This window comes from Armigeres subalbatus, chromosome 1, assembly GCF_024139115.2.
Source record: "Armigeres subalbatus isolate Guangzhou_Male chromosome 1, GZ_Asu_2, whole genome shotgun sequence".
Lineage (NCBI taxonomy): Eukaryota > Metazoa > Arthropoda > Insecta > Diptera > Culicidae > Armigeres > Armigeres subalbatus.
In genome coordinates, this window is record NC_085139.1 from 11,934,958 (window position 1) to 11,943,231 (window position 8,274).

Sequence of the window (8,274 nt, forward strand, 5' to 3'; positions counted from 1 at the left end):
CATCAATTTTTAATGCTCGCACATTGCAAGGTAACAAGCGATTATAGCGCAGTGTGTTTCTCGTTATCGCCGGTGGTTATGAATATTTGTGCACTTTTGCGAACCCCCGGGTAATGGATCGACCATCCAACCGGTCAAACTGCGTCGTCAAATCCGAAATTGGAAACGCATAATCACTTGACTCATTTGCTCGGCACACTGGAGTGATTTTTCTGCGCTTAATTAGTATGCATTGGAAAAAATCAATTTTCTTCGGGTGAGAATCGTTAAAACAGTGCATCGAGATGAGTCGGAAGAATCCGTTTGGGAAAGCACTTGCGAACTCAGTCACATAATCAGCAGCCGCATTTGTCATGCAGTGATTGATGCGGCTTAGACTGATCCAAGAATGAAACAAAATCGGATGTTAGTAGAGGAGAATCGAAGATTTCCAACAGAAGGCACATCTTTACAATTGGACTACGCTGAATGCAAGTATAATCTACATGACACGAACTTTCCCTGTTGAAAACAGGACATTGGGCACCGATCTTTCAGCAGTGCAAATTAAATACATTTCATTATTTGCCGCATGCTACAAAGCTATATAAATTTCATTTAAATGAGCACAAGATATATAACATTAATTACTCACAACCACGGTGTTTTTTCACAGTAGAACTAAGGTACACCGGGGCAAGTTGAAATGCGGGGTAAGTTGAAACGGAAGCTGTAATTTAGAACTGAAATGACCGAATGTGCTGATATTTTTTGTCAACAAACTATTCTCCTAAACGCACCTTCTGACTGCAATTCCCGGAAGATTGCAGCTACTAAAAGTGATTTCTGATATTTTTTATTTTCGCCCTTTGGAAAATCCAAACCAACTATTTTACGTGTCAAAACAGATCTCAAAATGATGTTTGGAAGAGTTTTTAATCAAATTTGTATGGTAGGTAATCATAAAATGTTAAATAAGCATAATGAGTATGAAAAATCGATGGAAGACCCGTAATAATTATTGGAATATGGTCGTTTGAAATTGCTCCGTATTTTTAACCCATAGGAGCAAATAGAAATGCATGATGAGGAACAAGTTGAAACAACGATTCGAAACGTCACCCTCGCAATTAAAAGTAATATTTTTTTTCCAGAATTCAACATGGTCCGTGAATATATTCGGAGAACATAAATTTATAAAAAGGCTCAAACTTCTAAAAAAAATTATTATAATTTTCCACTCATCCCGTCATGAATGCAATCTTTTACAATTTTTACTGAAGAATATAATGAAAAGGAGTCACGATTAACCCTTGTGTGGCCGACTGGGTACCCGGGTACCTTTTTGGAATTCAATTCGCGATATCTACATGAATTTTCATGAAACTCTGTCATATCCACAATAATGACGGCCAAAATCGATCGTACGGGTTAACTGAAATTTTGATTAAGGAGGGGTGAAGGGAGGGGTTCCGACATTTTTTTACCCTTTAAATGGCCGGCAGGGTACCCGGGTACCCACGAAACTAAAATATGGCTATTTCGGAACAGGTTCCCAGTGGGGCCAGAAATGGTCATAAACATTTTTCAATGGAACCTCAACAATATGGGCATCAAACTTCTTGAAATTGCCTCAGCAGTTGTTTCTGATTGTTTTAGAGCCACCAGACGTGCTGACTTTATAGTTTCCATTGCAGAACAGGTCCCCGTAGGGTGTTAAGTGGCCATAAATAAATATAAACAAAAAAAATAGAAAGCTGCAGTTTTTTTGTAATCCGTGTGTTGAGAGCCAAATCATTGCAAGGACCACCTTTTGACACCAGAAGGCAACTAAGTGGACTACCGAAAACTCCGAAACATCCGGAAAAGTTCCCCTTTCTGAAAGTTTATCCTAGAAAACTGAGACTTTTTAGAACTTTAGTGTTGTAGCAATGAGCGAACAAAATCAATACAAAGACTACTCATTCATCCCGGTTGGCCACTAGGTGGTTTTAGAAAGTTCTGGAACATCAGGAGAAATGACCAGGTGTAGAAGATTATATTTTGAAGTTGTGATTTTTTATATAAATCTATTATTGGCGTAATGCCAATTCTGGAAATCCTAAAAAACTATTACTTGTTGTAGCATTGTGAGAGTAAAATCATTGCATGACCAACGCATTGACCACCATTGGTCATCTGGCGCTGAATGTCCAAAAACAAATTCTTGAAAATAGTCCTAGAATATAGTGGTTTGTTATGAATGTGAGAGCAAAACTCCGCTAAATGGTCCTCCGGGAACTCCGGAACATTCTGAGAAAAGGGGCAATTTTTAAATTCATCCTCATAAACCGTACTGCTTCACAAAACGATTTATACATCAAAATGAGAGAAATATTATTTCAAGAACCAAACGTTGACCCAGGGAAGCCACTAAGTGGTGCTCCAGAAGCTCCAGAATAGCCGAAAAGGTAATCAATTCTAGAAACTCGCCCTAGAAAGCTGCGACTTTTTTTTTGTAGTTGGGTGGGATCAAAATCAATTCGAGGATCATTCATTGACACCGTGTGGCCGTTAGCTGTGCATCTGGAAGCTTCGGAACTTTCGAAGATGTGCCAATTTTTAAGTCGTCCTAGCAAGTTTTGAGTTTTTAGAAATCGCTTGTTGAGAAATGTGAGAGCATGATTGAAGCAATCTAAATCTTTTCTCTAATCCGATTCCACCGCGTGCAGCAACCACGAAGTTGCTGGCCTCTATCCGGATCTCTGGTCAATATTGTTTTTGGTATTTTTTTTCGACATTCGCATTAAGTGACCGTCCCTCTGGAGTTTGCCGTATTTTATACGAGATTTATGCGTCTGCGCCACACATTTTTTTCTAATTTCTTATCGAGAATTGTACGTAGCACTTTTCGCTCGAAAACCCAAAAAGCTTTCCGGTCCACCTCTTTTTACATCCTAACGAATCAGAGAAAATTTCATTTCGAATATTCGAGGAAGCCCCTATTCGCAGCAGTAATACGTCTTTTCATTTCACAGGAAACGGCATTGTCACATGTCATGTGTTCAAAGATAAACAAATTCTTCAACAACTTCCCCATCAAGCACTAACACCAATAGGCCTACCTTTATCTTTACCCGCAACCATGTACTTCGTCTTGGTAGAGTCGATGATTTAGCCTATCTTCGCCTGCTCCCTCTTCATTAGGGCAAAAGCCTCCACTACTGCCCTGTGATCGTTACCAATGTAGTCAATGTCATCCGCAAAGATCAGGAGCATATGCGACCATGTGATGATTGTGCCCTTCTTCTGCACACCAGATCTCCTAATCACCCCTTCGAGTGCAATATTTACAATAAATTTGAAAGCGCTTCACTCTGCTTCAATCTCTCCACGGTCACAAACGCGGTTGATACGTCGTCTGCAACCCGAATACTTTATTTCGAGCCATCAAGCGTTGCACGTATCATCGTAATCAGCTTTGCCTGAAAACCGTGTTCAGACACTATCTGCCACAGCTAATTTCTTTTCACCGAATCGTACGCTGCTTTGAAATCAATAGACAGATGGTGAGTCTGCAAGTTGTACTCACGAAATTCATAAAGGATCATCTTCAGGTTAAACATATCATCCGTCGACATCTCATCGGCCTTCACGGCCAGACAGGTAGATTTTGAAACTGGAACGACGAAACTGATTAGACTAGCCAGTTTCTTCACCTACTGAGGGAGCGCATCTGGTTACAGATTTTTGTTTCACACAGATTATTAGTGGACTCAGAATGCAAGTCAATATAGGGAAAGGGGTGGAAATGATGATGCAATCACTCGCCCACTGCAAGCCGAATATACCGGAATTTATTGGAATTGTTGGGTTAAGGTTCGAGAGGCAGAGGTCCGTCTTGGTTAACGAACTTGGTTCGCTTCTCCTTTTTTTACTTTGTTACAAAAAATTGTTCACAATTGTTGAAAACAAAATGTAAGATATGACGATTGCTTCGGGAATTCCGGTATTTCAGGAGGACTTCTTGGTGGCTTGGTTCCGGATGATTCGGAGCTTCCCAAGGATAACTTAGTGTCCACCTGGAGTCAGTTAATGGCCCTGGACATTATTTTACAACGGATTGTTTATAAGAAAAGGCGCAAATTTCTAGAGCAAACTTTCGTAGTATCAGATAGAGGCCACCTAGGATCGAAGAGTAGTGCATGTGTTGGTTTTGATGTGACAATGTTAAAACAAACGGTTTATGAAAAGTCACATCTGTTTAGAAGAATTTCTGGAATCGATCATATCTCCGAGTGTCCGGAATCTTGTGGTGTGCTGGTCACCCGGCGTCAATGAGTGGTCCTTGCATTTATTTAGCACTCACATTGCTAGATAAATTGATTTGAAACAATGAGCTCTGAAAATGTTAATGAACAATCTTGACTCCTCAGGGAACCTATTCCGGAATTGGAGATCCGAGGTGAACTTGTTTGATGAACCTAAATAGATCAGAAATAAACGCTTGAGACAATTTCAAGAAGTTTGACACCCATATTGTTGGGGTTCCAATGAGAATTATTTTTGGCCAATCCCGGCTCCCAGGGAATTTGTTCCAGAATGGGCACTCCTGAGTCAACTTGTCTGGTGAGCCAAGGATCATTAAGGACATACGCAATAGTTAATTTCATGAAGTTTGATACCCATATTGTTGATGTTCCATTGAACAATGTCATGGCCACCTATGACCCCTCGAGGAACATGTTCTGGAATGGCCAATCGAAAATCTGCACTTCTGATGGACTCAAATTGATAAGAATCAATCTACTGATGAAATTTCTAGAAGTTTGATACCCGTATAGCTGATTAGCTATCGAAATCCACGATCAGTATCATTTATGCAGGACATGTTTGGAAATCCGGATTTTCCAGGAATTTAATTGAACGGATCGGTTCATCCTTGTAACATCTTCATAGAAGAGAAAATTCTGAATCGAATAAGCCCAAAATTGTTGAAATCGATTGTAAATTTCCAGAGATATAAGCATTTTAGTTTCGTGGGTAACCGGGTACCCTGCCGGCCTGTTAAGGGTGTTTTTTTTGCCGGTCATACAACGGTTAAACTGCATGGTCTAGTTTTGAGATTGTCAATCTACTTTTCCTCGTAGTGAACACTGGCAGTTGAAAATTAAAACATAGAACATGTAAACATTTCGGTAACTCCACCTTTCACTTCCCCATTCCCTCTTTCTCCAATCAAGGAGCTTATGAGAGTTACGCTGGTTAATTAATGTGAATTTATGGAGAAGCCCCAACCGAATTAACCAAGCGCATAATTCAAGTGAACTAATTAATTAACCATCCTGAAAAGTAACCCGAGTGGTCACCAGTAGGACGTTATCAATCTGATAAATTAATCAAATCAATCTACGACCGAAAGCATCAAAATCTGGAATGCGAGTGAATATCAAGATGAGACAACACAAGTGGAATTTGATTTTCAAATTTCTAGAACAAAGCTTACTATTTTATCAGTTTTTCTTAAACAGGAGACAATTTCGATCTTATTTCTGGAAGAAAATCAATACCGTCAAAAATTTACATGGGACTTTTATGCGAATCCTGGCAGTGTAGCCACTTCTACAACCTCGTGCATCTTGAGTCTCACTGAGTACATATATTTTGTTTTTAATACGGCAAAATTAGATTATGTCTGTTATGGCAGTGTTTCAACTTGCCCCGGTATGTGGGGTAAGTTGAAACAATGCATATAAAAAAAGAATTTCAGTATACCAAATATTTATAAAAATGTTTGGTAAGGTTGTTTAATTTTTATGCATAATCTTTGGCCCGAACTAGCAAACACCGCAAACGGATTCAATATTTAGCAAATGGTGATTTTTTTACAGCACTTCAAAGTTCAACTTTGAAAAAACCGTTTCAACTTGCCCCGGTGTACCTTACAGGGGATGTCCAAAATAACTGGGATATGCAAATTTCTGGCATAATTAGATGTGTTGTAACTATGTCAATTATTATCCGATTTTGACAATTCAGGGATGCCTGAACTAGTTCCACCATATGGTCATGAAACCGACAATGGCCATCGGATATCGGTGATATTCTGGGTTTTTGAAGGTAGGTTCAGAACCGTAACTTTGTGGTGGGTATTAGGATAAGTTGTGTTTAAAAACAGAATAATATTAGTGAACACAAATAAAGCAGAGCTCTTTCTGATTGGAATCTTATGTTGAAATTCGAAATCGGGCCAGAATCAAGTGAGATGCCACCCATCCGTCGTGATGACAATTTTTTCCCATAGCGGCAGACTTCAGCTCATTTGGTACGAAAGGGTTGCCAGTAGGAACATCCCCCTCCCCGTAAAGATGGTCATCATCCTCAGCTTTACCGTTCTGCTTTACCTCTAGTAGGGCCAACTTGGAAACTGGCCTCCGGAAAATTCCGTCGCACTTCTGAACCGTCACTTGCCTTATTCTGCCATCTTTCCCAGGGTTTACCTCTAATACCTTACCCCGAGACCATCCGTTACGCTTCGTTGCGTCGATTACCACGACTAGGTCACCAAGTTGCACTGGTTTTGATTCGCCGAACCACTTTGTTCTTCTGGTCAAGGTGGGCAGATATTCTTTGACCCAACGTCGCCAGAAGTGGTCGATGTTATACTGCATCAAGTGCCATGTATTACGAGTTGCTTTTCTAGGATCTGTTGATTCCATTACTGGTTGTTTTATGCCACTAGATGATCCCATTAAAAAATGGTTCGGGGTGAGAGCCTCCTGCTCTTCCGAGTCCAGGGGCAAATAAGTCAATGGTCGCGTGTTAACGATTGATTCCGCCTCAACTGCTGTGGTGTGCAATGTGTCGTCGTCTAATTTTCGCTCTTGCGGCAGACTCATCATGGCAACTTTGATAGATCGAACTAAACGCTCCCATGAGCCTCCCATATGCGGTGCATATGGTGGAATAAATATCCACTTTGTACTTGCGTTGGTAAACGTAGTAGCTGCCTTTTCGTAAATGCACGCCATCTGCTCCTTTAAAACACGACCAGCTCCAACAAAATTTCTTCCATTATCCGAGTAGATCTCGACTGGTGCACCTCTTCGAGCAATAAACCTTCGAATGGAAGAAATGCAACAATGCGTAGATAAGTCGAACGCTACCTCCACGTGCACGGCACGCACCGTAAGACACGTGAATAGCGCGATCCATCTTTTTGCGTTTGATCGACCGACCTTGACCGTGACAGGTCCGAAATAGTCCAACCCAACATAACTAAACGGTCTAGTGAAAGGTGACAATCTCGTTAATAAGGGTTCCGTTGTTAGAATTTCCCCAACACGGCAGGCAACAAATTGGCGATATCTCCGGTGCTCGGAGCGAATCCAAGCCAGTACTGTATTTGAATCTGTCCAAAAGTGTCTTCGAATAATGGGAACCGTGTGACTTTCCGCAACAGATGATATAAGACGAGTCCCAAGAACCGCCGCCATCAATTCAAGCCGTGGAATCGACACATACTTTAGAGGAGCCACTTTGGTTTTTGCTGTTACTAAAGCACACTCGACAGTCCCTTTCTGATCGATGACTCGGAAATACACTACAGCAGAATACGCCGCCTCACTTGCGTCGACAAAAACATGGGCCTGTAATGACCTGTAGCATTCTATATTTGCATTCCGGAAGTAACATCTGGGTATTTGAACGTCGGTAACATGATCGAATAACCTCGTCCATTTTTTCCATCTGCCAAAGATGTTGTCGTTCACGCGTTCGTCCCATTTAATACCGGTGCGCCAAACATCCTGCATCAGAATTTTTCCGTGGACCAGGAAGGAAGATAAAAGTCCCAGGGGATCGAAGAGGCTCATGATACATTTGAGCATCTGTCGTTTCGTCGGCCTAGCAGCGGTTTCAATAAGCAATTTAATTTCATCGCTGAAGGTAGCAGAAAAACTTAACCAGTCGTTCTCAGGGTCCCACAACATTCCCAAAACGCGTTCTGTGTTTTTACTACCACCAGGAAGAAGTTGTTTAGTCGTTACTTCCATTTTTTCTCCCAGGTGCTCCAGTACTGCCTTTCTATTGGATGACCAATTACGAATGTTGAATCCACCCTTTGAGTGAATCAATCTAACTTCCGATGAGACTGCCTTCGCCTCATCGACGGTCTCGAAGCTGTCGAGATAATCGTCTACATAATGACTATTTACGATTGCGTCAACAGCTCTCGGGAATTTCTCTTGAAACTCCATGGCATTACGGTTCTTGATGAACTGTGCGGAGGAAGGCGAACTAGTGGCTCCGAATGTT